At 43.2% G+C, this 22664-nt stretch overlaps 1 protein-coding gene across 1 annotated transcript in view; it reads left to right on the top strand.

Annotated features, from left to right (window-relative positions):
• The first annotated feature begins 1840 nt into the window (after positions 1 to 1840).
• PRICKLE2 (prickle homolog 2 (Drosophila)) overlaps positions 1841 to 22664 on the top strand; it is a 159547-nt gene continuing 138723 nt past the window's right edge. The window contains exon 1 of the mRNA XM_008587688.1: positions 1841 to 2038. The gene's annotated coding sequence lies outside the window, so the exon portion shown is untranslated. The remainder of the gene's footprint in view (positions 2039 to 22664) is intronic.

Genomic DNA, 22664 nt, shown 5'->3' with positions numbered 1-22664 from the left:
GCCACAGCATGACTTTGCATGCTTCCCACTTTTGTTTTCAGTTACCTCTTTACTTTGCTACTTTCCTTTCTTTATTGTCAGTCAGCTAAGCCTTTAAAAGAGTTTTGTTATATTCTATCTAGCATGTCTAGGTATATGAAGGACTGAAATTTTCAGGCTGTCATTTGCCATTTTGACAAAATCAGGAGCTTATTACAAGCTCATAGTAAAATTTTCAAACAATACACAAAAATATATGATGAAATGTTATTGTCCTTCCCATCTTACATCTGCCTAGTTCTCAAAAGACCTCATTAGTGATAATATCCTGTATCATATTCTTAGGCATAGTTCTAGAAGCATTTCATGCATATACAGCATACATATGTGTGCAAATACATGAATATTTATTTATGCCAGCAGGAATATATTTACCCTCTGCACTGTACTTAATATGTTTTGGAGTTCATTGTATATTGGTGTGCTTAGTTCTGCCTCTTTTTTCTTATGACTGTATAGTGTCCCATTATATGGATGTACCATAATTTATTTACCATGTCCCTTATCATTGGATAATTATGTTTTCAGTTATTTTGGTATTATAAACTATCCTACAATAAACATTCCTGTACATATGTCTTTGTGTATCATTTAAGGTAATTTGCTTTGTTTATTTGTTTATTTCCCTTCTCCCCTCCCCCTGCCCCCCATGTGAGTTCTTTGTAGTCAAGGACTTTATCTTTCATTAGTGACCCCACTACCTGGCAAGGGCCTGGCACTGACTCAGCACTTAATTCACATTTTTTTCATGAATGACTGCTTATCAAGAAGTCAAACCAGCAGTCAGGTTCAGTCCCAAATTCCAGCAGATGTATTTTAATTCCAGTAATAACAATAGCTATTGACTATTTGGTAGTTTATAGCTATTGACTGAGCACCTCCTCTAGTTCAAACATGAGCTAATGTAATCTCTACAAACACCCTGTGAGATCGTAGATTTCGTGATCGTGCTTTACAGACAAGGAAACTGAGGCATATGTTATGGAACTAGTAAGAGGCAAAGGCTGTATCTGAACACAGTTTTGTCTGAAATCAATGCCTGGCCTCTTGACTCCTGCCTCTTCAGTAGCAATTGTATAGTTCATTTCTATCTTCATTCGTTCATTCATTCATTCAACATTCAACAGATATTTACTGAGGGATCACCATGTTCCAAGTAGGAAGTGATGCTCTTGATGAAAATATTCTACCCTGGTGGAATTTACAATGTGAAGGGAGTGACAGATTAAGAAAAAAAAAAAAAGTGAAAGTGTGCTGAGTGGCTGGGAAGAGAGATGAGCAGAGGTTTTAGGAGCAAGTAGCTTGGGGGCCCTTCTTAAGAGTAGAGGGTCACTAAGGCCTCCAGCGTCTGTGAAGGATTGGATGAGCCTGGAAGGATGAGAGTGAGCTGGGGACGTGGACAGGAGGGGTGAAAAGTCAAGGTCCAGCATGCCCCTTCGTTCCCTGTGTGCTCTGCACAGTCTAATCTCGCTCTTCCAGGCACTGCCACCTCTCAGGACCTCTGCATGCAAGGGCCGGGTCCTTATGCTTCTGAAAGGTGACTGACAACACCCCCCACCCACCATCAGCCCTTTCTAATTTTAAAGCAGTGGCTCCCTTGATTGAAATCTCAATTTGAGAACAGGCCTGGGATTGGCCTGTGGCTCGGAATTTTCACCAATAAGCGGAGCACAAGGTGGAGAGGCGTCCCTTTAAGCAGCAGGGAAGCAGCCGGCCCGGAGAGCTTGGAGCTTGTCTCCCCAGGACCTGAGCGATTTTCCTGGATCTGGAGCTGCGCACCGAGCAGCTGCCGCCCCTGGAATGTTACCCGCCTTGCGCGCAGCCCTCGCAGGGACCCCTCCGGCTCCGGCTCCGAGCAGTTGGCGGCCAACGCCCCACCGGGCTCCTTAATTGCAGCCGCACCTCTGCCCCTGGGTCTCCGGCTCCCCTCCTAGCCTCCCCCAGTTTCCCGGCCTTTGGGGAGGCGCCGCGGCGGCGGAGCAATGCGAGGCTGAGCCGGGTAAGTGGCCCCCACACAGCCGGGGTGCACGGAGGGCGGCGCAGGGGCGCTTTTGCTCCTGATTTCACGACCCCGGTGGAAAAGGGGCCTTGCGCTAGGAAAGTAACCTCTGGGAGAGATGCCTTGCCACCCAGACGCTAGGAAGTCAGAGCTCTGCGGAGGGGACCTAGGGATCATTCTGATCTGAGAGTCATGATACCGCTCACGAGGAGGGGATGTTGTTATTGTATTAAGGCTTCTTTAGGGGAAACATTTAAACTTCCCTGAATTTGCTTTTTAAACAGTTTTCATTCTCTTATAATTTATTTCCCTTACATATCCAAAATGTATTTTACTTCTAATGACCTACTTATTTATTTCCCTTAAACTATCAAAAAAAAAAAAAAAAATTCTCTTAAGGTGCCCAGGACTTTAAAACATCATTTACTTCTCCCCACACACCTTTATAGTTTGAATATTTTGAGCTTATATCCCCTGAAATGGAATGGAATAGTTGCTTATTTTCCTAGAACATTAAAATTTCTTTCCTTTTTTTTTTTTTACCCCCTCTTGGTGAACTTCTGTAATTAAGCAACTCTGGATTTGTGCCTTCCTAGCTCTTCATAGGGGGTTCTGTAGTTGGGAGAAAGCTGGTCGGAGTGGGGATGGGGGAGTTAATTTCTGCTCTCCCAGGTTACCAAATGCACCCTCTCAGCTGCTGGGAGAGCCAGGACTTGGTGGAGACTGGGATTACACAAATCTGGGGTGCCTGGGCAGCTGTGCCCTGGAAATTTTGGGCAGGTGGGTGGATAAGATTTAAAAGATACAGTTTCAACAATCCTCCTCCCCCAATCTGTTCACTTATATGTACTTAAGCAAGATGTGGGGAGAGTAATGCAGAGTGTCAGAATTTAGTATTTTTTTTCTTTTAAGATGAGGCAGCTGGAATACGTGCCTTCCAAAATTGGAGCAAAGTCTGATGCATGGATTGCCAAATTCCATTTCCGCCCTTATTAAATTATTTTGGCTTTTAGCAGCCCTCATCTTGCTGGCCTGGCTTTTATTTGCAGTTGTTTAGGTGGTGTGACTCATTTGTATACTTGGGTTCCCTGCTTTCTGCACACAGATGTTTTTATCTGTGCAACTAGTTGAGTAATTAGAGAGATGGACATAGCCCAGTCTGTACAGACAGAACAAATACCACTTGGGATGGATCTGGGCCTTTCTTTTTCAAATTCAATTGCCAAATCTTCTCAGCCGTTGGGCAATTCAGATAAAGGTGTCAAGTGAGCTGAGCACTGAAGAATTTATATGTGCAGCTAATTCTGCTCGTCCTACAATAAAACATCTTCCCATGGGGCCAAAGAATAGGGGGTAGGGAGACTTATAAAAATGAGCCTGTGTTCTTAGTCACTGGCTATCCAGCTCTCCCTGGATTTCTGAGAACCCGCCAGGAGAAACTGTTGACTGGATGCAAGTTTCAAGAAATGCAGAACAGAAATCAGGACAAGCCCTCCTTGAGAGACTTTTATTTCTGTTTGGAGGAAAGGAACACTTTGTTAGAATAACAAATCATGGCTGCTTTTCAAGAGCAGAAAACGGTTCTTGTTCTGAAGGCAGATTCGTTTTAAGAGTGTGAATCATTTGGTTTAGTTTTTTTTTTTTTTTTCTTTCTTTTGCGGTGGAGGCTTGGAGATGATTAAACGTCCTGTCTGCAGGAAATTACCAGGAGATTTGAGTATTTTCCTGAATCAGCCTCAGATGGTACACAGCTTTGGGTGTAATACAAGAAAGCTCTGTTACTAGGCAATCTTTCTTCAGTGATACCCTCAGCCTCTCCCAGTCTTTCAAGCTTCTCCATCAACAGGCCTTTCATTTTTTATTTTGGGGGGTTGTACTTCCATTTAAGAAACTGAAATAACTCTCTCATTCCCTTCGTGAGCTTTTTAAGATGGACCTTATTTTTGAGACAGTTTTATCGTGCTCACTTCCCTGCTGCCTTCCTCCCACTAGCCTCAGCAGGAAGAACTCTTGGCTCCTTTTCCCAAGATTTCCTTTAAGCCAGGCTTGTTATCCTTAGGGACACAGATGTCTTGAGGAATGAGAGAGATGCGAAGGTTAGAACTAGCGCTCACCAATTTGGTGGTGACGTTTATGGTCTTTGAAGAGCTGTTTGCAGAGAAGGCAATGTGGATCTGTGTTGGGTTTTTACCCTAAAGTGCATCCTCGATGCGAAGAATGAGCAATGAAAAGACTGTAAGGGGACCACTGAGGGACACAACATGTGGCTTTGTGTAGTTGTGTGTGCAGAAATCTGTGGTTTTGAGTAATTTTGAAGACCAAATCTCAGAGATGCTGTGTTCCCCAAGCTCTTTTTCTTAATCTTTCCTGAAAGGTACCCAGTCACATTAAGCACTTCCCGGCTGTATAATAAAATAGGAGAACTCTGGGTGAATATAAACTCAGTATGATATTCCGATGTCAATGAGAGGAAGCAGAAGGAATAATTTTTTTAGCTACCAAAACACAGGATGGTAATCCGAGTTGAATATGATGAAACGTTAATGGAACTAGTATTGAGAGTTTAAATGTAATGTTCCAAAAAAAGTTGCTTTGATGTTTTTTATTTTCTCAAAATCTTAATGGCAAGAGATTGTCTTCCAGGATACTTAGCATTTGATTACCATGCAGTTTTGTTTTGTTTTGTTTTGGTTTTTGGTGGGGTGGTGACGTTCTTTTTTCATATCCTGCTGTTCTGTGCAACAAGCAGAGGAAGACTCTGCTTTTTTGTTTTGCAAAGACTGTAATCTGGAAGATTTCCAGAAAAATGGAAGATGTAGGGGCAGTGGAGGGGACAGACGCAGGTACTATGGGACTCAATGTCTGAGAAAGCTTGTGACTGATTTCCCTGCAGGTTTAGGCCAGAGGCCTTTGAGAATGGCTTCACATTTGACTTTTAACAGCCAGCCTGTGTATAGAAATCACTGTACCTATCATGAGGGTCCCCCTCCTCACAAAACACCTTCCCAGGCAAGATGCCAATCCACAGGGAGTGTGTATGTGACATTACTTATCACATCTTTGAAAGTTTGCTCCTTACTACTTTTTCTTTAAAAAAAAACAATGGCTATTCAATTCCTTGGGAACGTTTACAAAAGGTTACTTTGCAGTCACCCAGGCTGATGTAATTATTCACTGGCTTTATTTTATTTTTTCCATGATTAAGGCTCTGTTCAGGCTTCTAGGGATGAGCGAATATCTGTTGAGTTGGATTTTGGATAAATTCGAATTTTGAACACTAGGTTGTCCAGCCTGAAGAAGAGGTCTCATGTTGACATATTGTAAATGATAATAATAATAAACAGAATAGTAGCTGTTAACTTACTGAGCTTGTGCCACGCACAGACTAAATGTCTTATTAATCCTTCTCCGACTTTACAGGGCACAGGAATATCCTCCAGAGAATCTGTTTCATTCGGTCTGTAGTAAGATTTGGAAATCTGCATTTTAAGAAGCACCCCAGCTAGAACCTTGCAGTTTATCTTGAGAAGCACTTTGCTTTTGTTGATTATCATTTTAAAATCCTCCCCCAAACCCTATGGTGCTCTTGACATCCCCACTTCACAGGTGAGGAAGGATTAACTCAAAGAGGTCCAGTTATCTCCCTTGGGACACAGGCTATTACGTGGCCATGCAGGGGACCTGGACCTGTGATTGTCCAACTCAGAGTCTGTGCTCTCGAGTGGATGCTCTTGGTGGATTGGAGGTCTTCTCTTCACAGTTTGTAACTGGTAACTCCCCCCACCCCCGAAGGCTCCTTCTCTAAGATGCTGGCATTCAGTGGGCAGCAGGGCCCGAGTGCCCCATTCATGCGAACCCCTGTGATGGATTTAGGGAGACCACGTAGGGATGGAGGCCCTAATGCCAGCACTTGAAGAGTGTCCAGCTAATCTATCTTGGGTTCTTCGAGTGTTAAACCAAGACAACCCCAGATAAGACTGATTGGTGACCTGCTTTTCATTCTCCCAGCTTTTGGAATCCTTAAGGCAGCCCTCCCTCCTTTGAGGGACCTTTCCACAATGCTCTGAGCCACTTCCTTTCCTCTAATCCATAAAAATGCCCACAAGACCCTTCACCCTTCACAAGTGCAAGAAAGTTGAAGCTTTTTCCCAACACCTATGACACGAGCCCGCCCACAGCCCCTTCTTCTTCCTCCATGCTCTGTATATTCCCCCTGCTCTGGGAAGATTCCTGCAGAAAGTAAACGGAAAGGGAATATTGTAGAGAAGAGAGGCAGAGACGAGATGCCTCATTTGGGCTTTGTGCCTGATTCTCCCTTGGCTTGACCTGATTTCTCTAATCTTGGGCACGTGGACCAGTACTGATTTTTCTTCCTTAATTGCTGCAGGATGGTGATGCAGGACAAGCCACTTAACCTCATGAGCTTTGCCTTCGTTATCTGTGAAAAGGAATGTTCATGTCAGCCCTTTCTCCTTTGGGTACAAATGACATAATGTCTATGAAAGCATTTTGGGCTTTGTTCAAACACATTTTGAAGACTTACTCGTGTTGCCTTCTTGCAGTGGTTCATTTACTGTGATCTAGGGAACACCCGTTTGGTGAATTGCTCTTCTAAAAAAAAAAAAAAAAGCTTCCATATATATTTGGAACATGTGATATTCTACATCTCCCTCTTGAGGAATTGCAATTCATACTAGTATATCAAAGGCTCTGAGAAGCCCCAGAGTAGAGAAACCTATTTGACTTTGACTTTGCATGTTCCATGCTAACATGACCCTGGAACCCTTTTTCAGTCTCATCTCTCAATGTGCTGCAGAACACACTTAATGGGGAGCTGCTAAGCTTCAAATTGTTGGCTCTACCACTTTTTAGCATTGTGACAAGTCACATATCTGTCTAAACTTCAGTTTCCATAAAATGTCTGTAAAATGGAAAGAATAGTGATACCCACCATACAGAGTTTTAGGGAGGGTTAAATAAATTGAGATGTAGAGATCGGCCTTTGCCTATTGGCAGTGTTTGTCCAAGTGGATCGTTCCTTCCTTTCTGCTTTTCTTCTGTAGCCTTCCATGTCTCCCAATTGCTTTATCTTCCTCCTTCCTCTGTGTCCTTCGTTGCTCTTTCTCCTCCCCTAGTTCTTTAAAAGTTGGACTGCCCTGTCCTCTTCCTCCTTGCTCATCTCTTTTTAATCTTTATTGCTCCCTATGACATCATCCAATCTGAGGTTTCATATTATCATACACTGGTGACGAGCAGATTTACAGCTTCAGCTTGGACCTCTCTTCTGAGCTCCAGGCTTCTATATACACCTCTTCTCAGCATCTTCATCAGATGTTCAGTAGCCTTCTTGAACTTAATGTGTCAGAAAATAACTCTAGATTTATTCCTCTCCCCACGCCTTTACCATGTCAACAAATGGCACCTCCAGTTGCTTGAATTAAAAACTTTTGGCATCTTTGATCTTACTCTTTGCCTTCACACTCCTATATCCAGTCTACTGGGAATAAGTCCTTTTAGTTCTACCTCAAAAATATATTCCAAATTGGGGTGGGGGTTGGGGGGTTGGGGAAGGACTGACTAGAAAGGGGCTTGAAGTAACTTCCTTGGGTGCTGAAAATGTTTTATATTTTGATAGGGTGTGGGTTACATGGATATAGTTACAATTGATTAAACTCTACACATAAGATCTATGCATTTTGTTGTAGGTAAATTGCACCTCAATAAAAAATATGATAGGAAAGATAGATATCCCAAATGGGAACACTGCTCACCATCTCTGCAGGTACAACTTTATTCCTTGCCCTTGTCATTTCTCACTTTGATTACTTGATAACCATTCCAAACACCTCGTGTTTCTGAAGCTAAAATCAGATCATCACACTCCCCTCTTTAACACCTTTAGACAATTTCCCAATGAGATAAGGACAAAACCCAAACACTTTACCATGACCTATAAGACCCGCCTATTCCAACAAGGCCACCCTCCTCTACAGGGGCATTTCTCCTTCCTCTGACCACAACACCTGTGCTCCAGCCACACTGACCTGTGAACAACCCAAGTTTCTGTATACCTCTGGGCCTTTGTACTTGCTATTCTTTCTTTTTGGAACACTCCTCCTCTAGAACTTTGCCTGGATGGCATCTTCTAATCATTGAGGTCTTAGCTTAAATATCATTCTGTCAAGAGGACTTCCTGCCCAGCCTTGCTTCACCCCTCTCACCCTCAGCCCACATTTTTCTTGGCCACATTATTTTATTAGATTTTCTCCATAGCACTTCTCAAGATCTGAAATATTTGTTTTCACTGTGACAACTCTCAGCCTGTCCCTCCTAGTCCCTTAAAGTCAGGGACTGTGTCCTCTAAATCCCATCTTTAGTGACAGTACCTGCTACCTAGTAGGGGCTCCCTAAATAGATCTTAACTGACTGACTGGTTCCTGGACCAGTGTCTGACATAGAAACTGCAAGAAAATTATCAGCTAATTAAGATTTTAAAAATTATTTTTAGGGCCAGCCCGGTGGCGCACTGAGTGCGCAACTTGGGAGCGCGGCGGCGCTCCCGCCGAGGGTTCGGATCCCATGTGGAGACCGGTTCCCGCTCACTGGCTGAGCGTGGTGCGGACGCGACACCGAGGGTTGCGATCCCGTTACCGGTCAGTAAAAAAGAGACAAAAAGGAAAAAAAATATATTTTTTTTTATTACTCACTCTCCTCCCTTTTTCATCTCTCTCTTCCCTCCTGGGGAATGGAGACTAATGTGATTCTCAACCGCATTAAGTCCATGTACTTAACATTTCTGAGGATTTTTTTTTTTTTTTATTGTAACATGAGGTCTGTGATAGTTGCCCCGTATGGAGGCTTCTACACTCCTTGGAGGAAGGTGTTATTGTAGGACTCAGTACAAGTAAGGCATTAGTGTTTCATCACCTTTTAAAAATTGCACCCCCGGCTAATGGTTTTCTTTGAAGACCCTGAGCTTCTGAACTCTCTTGCCTTGGAAGTCTGATCAGATGCAGCTGTTCTGGGACTTGACTTAGGATCCAAAGGTTTTTAAGATCAGCTACAACTCTCATAAATGGCTTTGGAACTCAGAGGGCAGTAAACATATATATATTTTTTAAATATATGTATTATACTTTTCTATATATATATATTTTTTAAATATATGTATTATACTTTTCTATATATATATATATATATATTTTTTTCTTTTTTAATCTACTGGAGAAAATCTCTCCCAGAGAACAAAGGTTGAACTGTATGTAGAGTGCCCCAAACTTCCTCTGCTCTCTGGCCCCAAAGGCTATAACCTCTCACTCAATATTATTGTTGGAGTACTTATTTAAAATCAGAGCAAAGGACTGTGTATTCAAGAAGTGTGAAAAAAATCAGTAGATATTGGTGGGCATGAGGATGTCCTTCCCTGGACAAGAAAATAATACATTTCTGAAAACCCACAAACCATGATTTATTTATTTGGACTGTTCATTGAGTTACTAGAACAGGAATAGTACAGAGATTTTATTTGCTTGGAGTTCTGGTTAAAAAGGATTAGAGTGCCCTTTCAGAGCTCAGGGGGACAGTGCTGTGATTGATTGGCAATGTGTGCCATGGACAAGAACCATTGTTGCACATAAAGAATTGGAGAATGTTAGATTTGGAAGGGCCCACGGAGATCGTCCAGTTCAACTCTTGCCCTGATAACTACTGTACTGTGTTTTGGAGGCTTTAGGAGAATAATCATGCACTTGGCAAAGTGATAACCCATAACTTGTTAGGCCTTTGTTTCCTCTTGGGTCTCAGCATGTGTTCAGCATGGTGTACTGCAGCACTTGCTGCGAATATTCCGTGGGATCCTCACAAGATAGTTCTGAGGCCGGTTAGCCATGTCCCCTTCTCAAAGACACACAGACACAATAAACATAATAGAGGTCCTGAAAAGTCCAACCATAAAGAACCCCATTTAACATTGTTTGCCAAGTGTGTGTGATCTCAGGATGCTTTTCAAGGACACCTGTTGCCATTTTGTAGAACACTCTCTTTAGATGACGCTTTATGATACTTACCGATAATGAACAGTGTATTCGTTTCCTAGGGCTTCTGTGTCCAATTACTGCACACTTAGTGGCTTAAAACCTCAGTAGGGTATTCTCTTACAGTTATAGAAGCCAGAAGATTGAAAATCAAGATTTTGGCATGCTGTGCCCCCTCCGAAAATTCTGGAAGAGAATCCATTTGTTTTAGTCCGTTTTGTGTTGCTATAACAGAATTACCTGAGAATGGGTAATTTATAAAAAAGAAAGGTTTATTTGGCTTACGATTCTGGGACAGCTGCGTCTGGCACGGGCCTCAGGCTGCTTCTACTCATGGTGGAAAGTGGCAGGCAGCCGGCGGGTACAAGCAGATCACATGGTGACAGGAGGCAAGAGAGAGAGAGAGAGAGGAGGTGCCAGGGTCCTATAAACAACCAGCTCTCACAGGAACTAATAGAGCAAGAACTCACTCATTACTCCCCCTCCCCCAGGGAGAACATTAATCCATTCATGAGGGATCCACCCCCATGACTCAATCAGTTTCCAACACTGCCACATTGGAGATCAAATTTCCACACGAGTTTGGAGGGGACAACACATCCAAACTCCATCATTCCTCCCCTGACCCCCCAAAACTCACGTCACTCTCACATACAAAATACAATCATTCTATCCCAACAGTCCCAAAATTCTTAGCTTGCTCCAGCACCAACTTAAAAGTCCAAAGTCCAAAGTCTGACCTCTGAGACCAAAAGCAAAAGTCCTTCCAGCTTTGAACCTGTAAAAGTCAAAACCAAATTTATCTACTGCCAAGATACAGTGGTGGAACAGGTATTGGGTATACATTCCCATTCCAAAAGGGAGGAATAGGCCAAAAGAAAGGAAAAACAGGTCCCAAACAAGTCCAAAACCCAGCAGGGCAGGCATTAAATCTCAAGGCTGGTGAATCAGGTACCTTGATTCCATGTTCAACTGCCTCTGCTCACTGGTGTGGAGGTTATGTCCCCAAGTCCTTGGGCAGCTCCTCTCCTATGGCTTTCCTGGTCTCGGGCCATACTTCACCTCTCCCAGGCTGGTGTTCCACTCTGGTAGCTCCACAGGTCTGGGGTCTCCATGGAGGTCCCGCTCTCATGGCTCCACTAGGCATGGTGCTATTGGGGTTTCTCTTTTGCAACTCTGACCCCACATTTCTGTTCCACGTCGCTCTAGTAGATGGCCTCTGCAGTGGCTCTGCCCCTGTGGCAGCTTTCTTCCGAGACCCCCAGGCTTTTCCATACATCCTCTGGAATCTGGGTGGAGGCTGCCTCGCCTCCACTGCTCTCATGTCCTGCTGGCCTGCAGACTTAACACAACGTGGATGCCACCAAGGTTTCGGGCCTCTACCATACAGGGCTGCTGAACAAACCACACTTGGGGCTGCTCCAGCTGGAGCAGCTGGGATGCAGGGAGTAGGTTCCCGAGGGCAGCTGTGCCCCAAGTCAGTCCTCCAGGATAACTCAGTCCTTCTAGGCGTCAGGGTCTGTGATGGATGGGGCACACTTCCAGACTTCTGAAATGCCTGCAGGGCTTTCCTCTCATTTTCTCTGCTATTAGCATCTGGCTGCCTCACCTCAAAGATAATGTCCTTAGCAACCAGTTTATCTGCTTCACCCTTGCATTTTTCTCCTGCTCTTTGTTTCTTTACAGCATGGCCAGGCTACAAATTTTCCAAATCTGTATGCTCTGCTTCCCTTTTAAATTCTGGCTTTATGTCATGCCTTTGCTGCCATAACTCAGAGTAGGCTGTTAGAAGTAGCCATGCAGCGTCCTTAATGCTTTGCTGCTTAGAAATTTCTTCTGCCAAATGCTCTGGTTCTAAACTCTTAAGTCCCACCTTCCACAAAGTCCAAGGGCATGGACACAATGCAGCCACGTTCCTTGCTGTGGTGTAGCAAGGGTGATCTTTTGTCCAATTCCCAATAAGTTCCTCATTCCTATCTGAGACCTCATCATCCACATGGCCTTTACTGTCCACATTTCTATCAGCATTCTGCTTGCCACTACATAAGTCTCTAAGACATTCCAAACTTTCCCTCATCTTTTTCTCTTCTTCTAAGTCCTCCAAACTCCTCCAACCTTTGCCCATTACCCAGTACCAAACCTGCATCCACATTTTCAGGTATCTTTAGGAAAACCCCACTCCTCCGTACCAATTTTCTGTATTAGTTCGTTTTGTGTTGCTATAACAGAATACCTGAGAATGGGTAATTTATAAAGAAGAGAGGTTTATTTGGCTTACAATTCTGAGACAGCTGCATCAGGCACAGACCTCAGGCTGCTTCTACTCATGGCCGAAAGTAGCAGGCAGCCGGCGGGTACAAGCAGATCACATGGTGACAGGAGGCAAGAGAGAGAGAGAGGAGGTGCCAGGGTCCTGTAAACAACGAGCTCTCACAGGAACTAATAGAGCGAGAACTCACTCATTACTCCCCCCTACCCCAGGGAGAATATTAATCCATTCATGAGGGATGCACCCCCATGACTCAGTTTCCAACACTGCCACATTGGAGATCAAATTTCCACATGAGTTTTGGAGGGGACAACACATCCAAACTCCACCACCATTCTAGCATCTGGTGGCTGCTGGCCATCCTTGGCATTCCTTAGTTTGTGGCCATATCACTCCAATATCTGCCTCTGCCTTCTCTTCTGTGCGTGTGTCAAATTTTCCTTTGCCTTTTTCTTATAAGGATACTTGCAATGACAGGGCCCATTCAAATAATCCATGATAATCTCTTCATTTCAAAATCCTTAATTTAATTATATCTACAAGGACTCTTTTCCCAAATACGGTAACATTTACAAGTTCCAGGGATTAAGACTGTATGGATCTTTGGGAGGCCAATTTTCAATCTATTGAGGGGGGTGTTTTGACTCAAGAGTCCAGAGACCTGGATCAAGTTCTTCCTTTGCCGAGAGCTCCTCCAGCCACATGGAGAAGCCATGAGAGTGCTTAAATCAGGAGTCAGGCCCATTTCCTAACTCAGAACCTCAGTTTCCTCCACTATAAGATGGGATATAATTATACATACCTCATACTTCATAGGGTTAAGACTGAATGAGATAATACTTTAATATGCTTAGCACATACTGAGTAAATATTGGTTTACTATTATAATTGTGTATTTTTGCTATTGCTATGTTACTACCACTGTTATCATGTTCCTTGTCTTTGAAACTTATTGTCAAATGAAGCGGTATGGGCTACTCTGGCCCAAGAACATTCAGGGTTCCTTTCATAGGATTCTTTCATAGAATCAGCATATGATGGTTGTGGATCTCTGAAAGGCCCATAATATTTTTTAAATCTTTTTGCCAAGGTACTATATATATATATATATATCTATATATATATATGAGAGAGTGAGCATATTGTAGGTTTTAGATTAATGAATTTTCATAAACACGCCTGTGTTACCAGCAGACAGGTCAAGAAATAAAACAGTATCAATCCCCCAGAAGCCTCTTTTGTGCCCCCTCTACCCTCCCCTTAACTGTAACCACTATCCTGATTTCTAACACCACAAATTTTGCCTGTTTTCATATTTTAAGTAAATGGAATCATGCAATATGTACTCTTGTGTGTATGGCTTCTCTCACTCAACGTTCTGTTTGTGCGATCCAATCATTTTGTTGTGTACTGTTATAAATCATTCATTTTAATTGTTGTGTAGTGTTCTATTGTTAAATAAACCCCAATTTGTCTATTCAGTTGTTGATGGGAGTTTGGTTAGTTTCTAGTTAGAGGCTGTACATATAGTGCTGTTATGGACATTCTAGTACATATCTTTTGGGGGAATATATGATGCTGGGACAAAATCCACAATACCTTTCATCAAGAACTCTTCCTGCCCTTCCCCCCAGTGGCTTGCTTCAGATGCTTGCGATATGGAGACTTCTTATAACCAAGGTGTTTAGTCTGTTCAGGCTGCTATAACAAAATACTACATAGTCTGGGTGGCTTATAAAACAACAGATATCTCTTGGTTCCGGAGGTGAGAAATCCAAGGTCAAGGACCCAGCAGATTCAGTGTCTTGGGGACTTCCTGCTTCCTCAGAGAGGACAACACCTTCTGTTTATTCACATGGTAGATGGGAAGAGCTAGCTCTCTGGGGCCTCTTTTATAAGGGCTTTAATCCCATTCGTGAGGGCTCCATTCTCATGACCTAATCACCTTTCAAATGCCCCACCTCCTAATACCATCACCTTGGAAGGGTTAAGATTTCAACATATAAATTTGGGGGTGGGAGGCAGGGATACAAATGTTCAGATCATAGCAAAGGATGGTGGCTGATGTGAAGGAACTATTCTCAGTCCCTAGCCTGCCCACTGCCCACCACCCTTCCAAGCCATTGGCTGTGCCTACATTTTCTCGATGGTTTGGAATCTTTTGAGCCACTGCTGTTTCTGGAATACTTTCCCCATGTTTTCCCTTGGCCTGCCTTCCAATGGGCTGGGACTGGATGTGGTAATTTTGAAGGAGTCAACGCCCAGCCAGAGACACAACTCCACCTTCCTGCATCCCACTCAGCCCGTCTCATTCATTCACTCACACCCCCACTGCTAGTGCCATGTCAGCCCTTTCTTCCCAGCAGCCTTAAGGAGAGGCATGACGGGCCACAAATACCCTTTTCCTTCTCCATCTGGGGCCTCCACTGAGCTAGTCTTATATTCCCATTTCATAATCCCAAGCCTGGTATTTGGAACAGCCCAAACTGTCTTATAGATTAGAGCATGTCCAGCTGAAGGCTGGGGGCAGAAGGGTACAGGGAGGAGTTGGCACAGACTGGCAGAATGATGTTGGCATGAGCCAGAAACTTGGCACCATTGTCCAAAAAGGTTGGGAGCTGCTGGTTTAACTCAGTCATGTAATTTTTCTTTTGTTGCAAAGGGCTGAACTGAGGCTTCAACTGTTCCTAGTGTTACATGCACGAGAGACTTCCTGAATTCCAAAATTGAGTTTGGTCATAGACAAAGCATTGCTGCGATGTGGCGAATGGTAGTCATATAAGTGGCTTTGCCTGGGGTTCCATTAATTTGTGCCAGGTTGGCAATTTACACATCAGTTCTATAATTAGCTGCAGAAATAAATGTCGGATATTAGGCCCAGATACCAAAACATTCCAGAGAGATCTAAATGAAATTAGGCTTGGGGCCCCAAACCCCTTTGTCTTATCCATTTTGTTCCTTTTTTGTTAGGTGGCCTTAAAAATATGTCTATGACAGATGGGGTGGGGAGGGAGGCATGGGGACAATGCATTCTAAGTGTCATTGTTATGCTCTTGTGTTTATTTTTTCTTGCCTGGTGACCAAGAAGTAGGAAAGAAAATGGAGATGCTTGGGATGGGTGAGGTTGACTCTGGAAAATTTTATCTCTTTAAATCAACAAAGAATTAAGCCATACTCTTCTGTAGGATTATAGTATCTTAACAAAACTGAATAAATAATTGAGTAACTTCTGTGCTGGGCTCTTTTGGAGATTTAACTATGTGTTAGGAACTTTTCTGCATCACAAGTCAACAAACTTTTTCTATAAAGGGCCAGATAGTAAATATTTCAGGTGTTGCAAGTCAAGAGGCAAAATTAGGAATAGCATGTAGGTACTTGTATAATGAGAAAACAAATTTTCACACAATTTTTATTGCTAAAATTAAAAGTATAATGATGGTAATTGAGCATAACTTTTGTGTTAGACAGGTCTATTAATAAGAATAAAATTCTTTTTTGAGGGGGTGGAGCTTAGAATTATTGTCCCCTACCATTGAATTGATTGCAAATGTTCATCTGTAAAAATCAGTATTACTTTATGGGCCATACAAAAACAGGTGGTGGGCTGGATTTGACCTGCTGGCCATAGTTTTATTTACATTATTGCTGAGCTTTATAAATCAGTAATAATTAAGTTGGGCTGCACAGAACAATGAAAAACTCAGCAGTGGCATAAATGAATTAGGCATTTATGTCTCTCTCTGTAAAAGAAGATTAACGGTGGCTGTACAGGGCTGGTCTGGCTGCTTCACTGTGTCATAGAGACCCAGGTTTCTTTTTTCTTGCCCTGCCAACCTCAGCATATGGCTTCCTTCCTCTGAGTCACTCCATGGTCTCAGCTGCTGCCACTATGTCTGCACATGAGGCAGCAAGAAGAAAAATAAAAGGGGAGAAAAAGTACACATCTACTCTTTCGTAAGGAGACTTCTCAAAGTCCCTCCCAATACTACTCCTATCTCCTTGGCCAAACTTGGACAGATGACCACACATCTCTGCAAAAGAGTCTGGGAAATGCAGTCATTTACTCGGGTTGTTAGATAAAAATTGCGATCCTGTTACTGAGGAGGAAGAGGAAATGTTTGGATAAATAATTAGGGTTCTCTGCCATTTGTAACAAGGTAAGAAAATGAGCCCCAGAGAGGTTACTGTCCTCACCGGGGAGTTATGGTAGCCTGCTGGGATTTGAACCAAGGTCTGCTCAACTCCAAAGTCTCCTCTCCCTCTCCCTGTGTCTGCCCTCCAGCATTGTGGGGAGGTGCACATGCTTGATATTAGGAATGAGATGATGGCTGGATTTGTATGCACCCTTGTTCCTTCCAAAGGCATTCCCAAGGAACCTATAAGGAAGGATGACAACAATCATCCTTCAGATGAGAGCCCTGTATAAGCTGGAGTGGGCATATGGCTGAGGCTGAAGCCTAAATGGGCCTCCTAATCCCCCCTAAGTATAAATGCAAATCTTGAGATCCTACCAAGCCTTCTCTTCAGTCCCATGAAACAGGAAACAAGTGCAGTGACCCACAAGCTCAGACATGCATGCAGAGAGAAAGCTGGCAGGCCTTGTTGTAAGCCCATTTATCTGCCAAGCGGTGTGGAAGGAAGGAGTGGAAGGAAGGACGTGGGAGTGAGAAAACAGTGACTGGGCGTGTGACCTTTTAAAGTGACCCTGCTCACTGCTGTGGCTTAGAATTTGGCCAACCAGGTTCACAACTTGTTATCCTAAATGAGAACTTTCAGGTCCCTTCTACATATATGTATGTATATCTAGCTATTAGGGAGACTATTTGCTTGCTAAGTACCAAGGCATTTATCTCACACGATCTCATAACCAGTCCTATGGGGTAACATTATCGTTTCATTTAAAAAATACATAAATACAGTGTTGAGAAGTTAAGTAACTTGGCCAAGACCACACAGCTTGCTAAGTGGCAAACCCAGGTAGTTGAACTTAAGTCTTCATTTTCAACTCTGCTATTCCTGACTATAATACCAAAGTCATCTTGTGATATAAAAACTATAATAGCATTGTCAGCAAAACACATGGGATTATACACAAGGAATGATTAATTTTGACTTGGGAGGAGTGATGGGGAAAGCTTCAAAGAGTTAGTGACATTTGAACTGGGCTCCAAGAATGACAAGTTATCACTGGTCAAATATATAATCAACTATAATAATAAATAACCAGCCCTGGCCAGCTAGGAGGTGAGAAGTGAATTCTGGAGCCCTGTCTTTTTGCTCACCTCTGAATATCACGATCACTGTAAAAACAACTGATTATATTCCTAAGGCTCCTCGTCTAGCTGTGTTTCAGTCTTGTCTGTCACGCTGGGAGATGGGAGCAAGACCTCTTGCCAGAAGATGACTTGCAGTGAGTTTTGATGGTCTGGTATTGAGTTGTTTGTTCCTCTTTCCCCTGTATTCATGACTTCAGTTCATCTAAACCTAGATGTGAGTTAGTGTAAAGGAATAAAGCTCATAAATAAAAGAGGAGGTGAAAGTAGGTTTTAGTAATGAGGCTCCTGCTTAATCGTATCAGCAAGCTAAGGAGAGAGCCATTAAATATTTATCAAACTGTTGCATTAACATTTTCACTGAGCTTGCTGTGGACACTGGAATTCTCTGGAGAATGCAGCTGTCTACCACCAAGCAAGAGAAGGGAACTATGGCTGAACCGAAGCATACGATACCCATATTAATACCAATCTACATCCAGCTGAAGGCCCCAGAGAAACTGCATTGATAATTACCAATCCCATGAGGAGACTTTGTTGAGTTTTAAGAGAATGAGGCAGGACACAGGTGTTGATGGAGCACAAGCAGGCACCTCACCTTGGAACGCTTCTTACGAGATCAGCCAGCAGATCCTATGTACATTCCAAGCTGCCCTTTGATTTTTTCCAAGGTCACTGGCTCTTGAGAGTTTTGCTTATGATTAGTTTAACTGTGATAAATCATGCTAAGATGAAGTTCCTTCATTTTTTTTTTCCTCTTTCTTCTCCATATAAAAAATTCTTTAAATGGGGTTGTGTTTGCCTGGATGAGAGACCACAGATTGCATCAGCAGATCCAGCACTTGTCTGGTGGCTGGTCGCCTTCCAAATAAGGCATGCTGTAGGTATTCCAGTGCTGTAAGGTCTTGAGCTGGTCAAAGAATCAATTATCATGCATTAAAAAGCAATTCATCATCTAGAGTAGTGAACTCGTGTGTTATTTTTAGGCCAACCTTTTAATTTATGTGGCATGCAGGAACAGGGTTTGTCACGTGAACTTCTGGAGGGTTCATGAGGGGGTAACTGGGGTAGGGGGTAGGGGAGACCAACAGGGATGGGTATGTGAACAACTCTGTGATGTTCCCATAATTCAGTAGTTTTGAATAAGGGCTCTGGAGTCAGACAACAGTTCAGAGCCCAGCTCTGCCACTTACCAGTTCTGTGATGTTGAGTGGGTTACGTAGACTGCTGAAGTCTCAGTTTCATTATCTGTAAAATGGATTAATTATGGTATCTGCCTTAACAAATTGCTCTGAGGAGGATGAAAAAAGATAATGCACATAAAGCCATTAGCACAGTACTTGGTACATGGCAATCACTTAATAAATGGTAGCTGTTATTATTTCTGGAACTTTTTAAATTTCAACCTAGAACTTTCTAAACTCTAAGACTTTCCATGAGGCCAGATGGGAGGTAAACCTTAAATAATCAAGTGATGGAAATTCAGAACTGGAAGGTACCAAGAGATCATCTCATCCAGGGGTCTGCAAGCTATTGCTCTCTGGTTGAATCCAGACTGTAAATAAAGTTTTATCAGAAGACATCCATGCCCATTCATTTATGTATTGTCTATGGCTGTTCTCGCACTCTAAGGGCAGAGTTGAATAGTCATGACAGAGACAGCTTGGCCTACAAAGCCTAAAGTATTTACTATCTAACCCTTTATAGAAAAAGTGTGTTGATCTCTGATCTAACCCAGTGAGGTTTTATCCTTGGGGAGACTAAGACCCAGAGGAGAGAAGTGACTTGCCAAGATACACAACCAAGTCTTTAGTGAAAGCTCCCTGACTCCTATGCCAGTGTTCCCACCATTATGCACACTGCCTCCTGGTTTAGTAGGGCAGAGTTACAGGAAAGCTCGTGCCACTTGCATGTTGAAAACCACAGCGAAAGTGCTCTCGACCAGCAAGTAGACCAATTCTGCATGGAGAAAACCACTTCTCAGAGGCAAAGGATCAATGTTGGTATGATGTAGGATCATCCCCTCTACTCTGTTACTGCATGAGATGAAAGGGTTCCAGTCCCATGCTCAGCTATCTCCAACCAGTTACCCAGTGGATGGGGAGGGAATATACTTCCAGCTGGGCCCTCTAGCATGTAGTTGATCTTGGTGGTCATATTCAGTGATGACCAAGTTTGAACTTTACTGGGAGAGAAAGTTGGTGGGGGAGATGGTTTGCATAGTTTTTTGTTTCAGAGTATCTACCCGTGCTGATTGCCCCAAAATTTCATTCTGTCATTTCCTATTTGAAGCATTTTATTTAATCTTCCCAATAATCTTATAAGGTAGGAAACTATGGGTGTAGGTTATGCCTATTAATTTTTTTAGACCATCTTTGGTTGATTGAAATACATTCTTAATCACTTTGCTATAATGTCTCCAGTGTATTTCATGAAAGTGTGACTTATGCATAGGAAGGTGTGCCCACAAAGGCAATATATCATGTCTATGTACAAAGTGTCAAGAGACCCCCATTCTTAGATAGTACGTTAGGTCAGGTGACTGTGTCTGTCATGTTTATTGGTGTGTCCCCAAAGCCTACAACAGAGCCTAGAACATAGCAGGAGTTTAGTTAATATTTGTTGAGTATTTGATGATCTAGAACTTAAGATGTGAAATGTCATTAGCTTAAGTCACCAAATGTACCTGAATTGCTCTGCAGCAAGGGATAGCCCAGTTTGGATACAGGGGCACAGGTGTAGACTTAGAAATGGAAAACTCAAGACTTGCAAATCAGAATAAGTAGTGATGAGCAAGAGACACCCAGAGGCGAGCAAGTCCCCAATCTCTGATATCTCTCTGAAGTTCTCCCATGCTGTGTGAGCAAAATAAACTCTCTGCTGCTTCTCTACACATATGTGAAGGGAGATTTCATGGCTGCTTCTCTCCCACCACACTGACATTTCTCCTTTTTCTGTCAAAGTCCATTGTGTCAGGTTTCGTCATTTTGTGCACACCGATTTGGTGTAACAGGATTGCTTGGTGGGAACTTAGATTTTCTGCCTCCCAGTCCTGCTGACAGAGCCAGTAAGCAGCCTGATGTGGAGGGGGTAGGAGGGGACATGTAGAAATGGTGGCAGAGTGGAAGCTCCCAGCAATTGCAATTGTTTTTGACTGACTCGGATGTTCTCCAGGTTCAGAGTGGACTGTGGTCATATTGGGTTTGCCTCAAGGAGGAACTACCTGAAGCAGAGATGGTTCTGACTCATTTTTAAATCTTTGAAATTTCCACCACCTGCCATCTTCATACTTATGGAACTGGAGATGACCAGCCTCCTTCACACATGGCTCCACATCTTGGATTGACTCATTTATTCATTAAGTCAAAAGATCTTTATTGAGCACCTATTGCAGAGAGTTAATTTTGCATACCCAGCTTATGAACAATGGAGACACAGTCCCTGCCTTCATGAACTGATGTGTTTAATGGGCAAACACACAGCAAGTAAATGTACAGCAGGACAGCTGGCAGCTGCTGTAGTGCTGAAGTGGGCTGGGGGTGCTCTCACCCAGGGGATAGCCAGAGAAGAGCACGCTGGGTGCAGAGCTGGAGGCATGAGGCATGCTGGTGTCGGAGGAGTGTTTCAGGCAGAGGAACCAGCACATTAGCATATACAGACTGTGCCTGGTGTGCTGAAGAACAGCCAGGAGGACCCTGGGGCTGGAGCACGGGTGGTTGAGGAAGGAAGGGGGAGATGCCAGAGCATGTAAGGTCTTGCTGGCCTAGAAAAGGGCTTGGGTTTTCACTCTGTGCTAGAATGGAAGCCTCACACAGTGTAGTAGTACAATGGATGGATTAATCAGGCCTCTCTGGGTTGAAAGGTTCAAAATCTCAATTCAAACCAGCATAAACCAAAAGGAAGTTTATTGGCTCATGGAACTGGGAATTCTGAAGGGTGGAGCTGGTTTCAGGCACTTTTNTCTGCACTCCTTTGAGTAGGCTTCATTTTCAGGTAGGCTGTCTCCACTCACCACCAAAAATGACCATTGTAGCTCTACAAAGTGCCACAATCTCATGAGTGAGGCTTTCTCACTTTTCCAATGTCCTTATCAGTGCTCTCCCCACCAAAAACAAACAAAAAACAAAACTGATTGGCCCTGCCTTGATGACATACACACAAGCTCTGGTTGGTCAATTTGGGTCATATGCCCACCTCCAGAAGGTAAACTTGGTCTCTATATGGTCCAGTGGTTCCTAACAGGTGTGAACTACAGCTTCACCATGGGGCATTTTTGGTGATATTTTTCATTGTCAAATTTTTGATTGAGAGGAGGGGCTGCTACTTGTATCTAGTGGGTAGAAGACAGAGATGCTACTAAATATCCTAGCATACACAGGACAGCTCCCCACCTCAACAAAGAGTTATCCTCCCAAAATGTCAGTAGTGCTGAGTTTGAGAAACCCTGATACAACCCCATAAGGATGTATAGTTCCACAAGGAGAGCTTGTTATGCAGACCCAATAAAAGAGGCTGGCTCTCATAGCCTTCCATAAAACTTGCTGATTGGTGACACTGTGGCTGATAGGTAAAACCAGTGCTTGCTTTGGTGATAAAGGGAAGGGAACAGAGATGGCATTTGAAGTCCTGGGTCCAAATCTACCTTTGCTCTTCTGAGAGTTTTGAGGACTTGAGCAAGTCATTAAGTTTCTGTCAAACCATCTCACCGAGTCACTGGTGGTAGTGGTGGTGGGGCATTGAAAGTTCCATGAAAGCAATTTAGAAACTGATAAACTACACAAGGAATGCTTTCTAGTGCTATAGTAGGTACTATGCATTTGGCAAAATAGTCTCTGCTCTCAAGGAGCATCCATTGTAGTTCAGGAGATAGGAACATACTTGTGCTGCAAGATAGCAAGTAGAAAAGTAACCCTCAAAGGTGGTAGGGATTCAGACCTGGACAGCAGAATATTCTGGGAGTGGAATAGCACACATGATCTGTAGGGTTCAAGGAAAAGGGCTGTGCAGTCTTGGAGGCATTTACTGTGTAACTTTTCTCCACTTGTGGATTG

Source organism: Galeopterus variegatus, unplaced genomic scaffold (assembly GCF_000696425.1).
Source record: "Galeopterus variegatus unplaced genomic scaffold, G_variegatus-3.0.2 Scaffold4498, whole genome shotgun sequence".
Classification (NCBI taxonomy): domain Eukaryota; kingdom Metazoa; phylum Chordata; class Mammalia; order Dermoptera; family Cynocephalidae; genus Galeopterus; species Galeopterus variegatus.
Note: the sequence above shows the minus strand (reverse complement) of the source record. Positions and strands in the feature narration are given on the sequence as shown.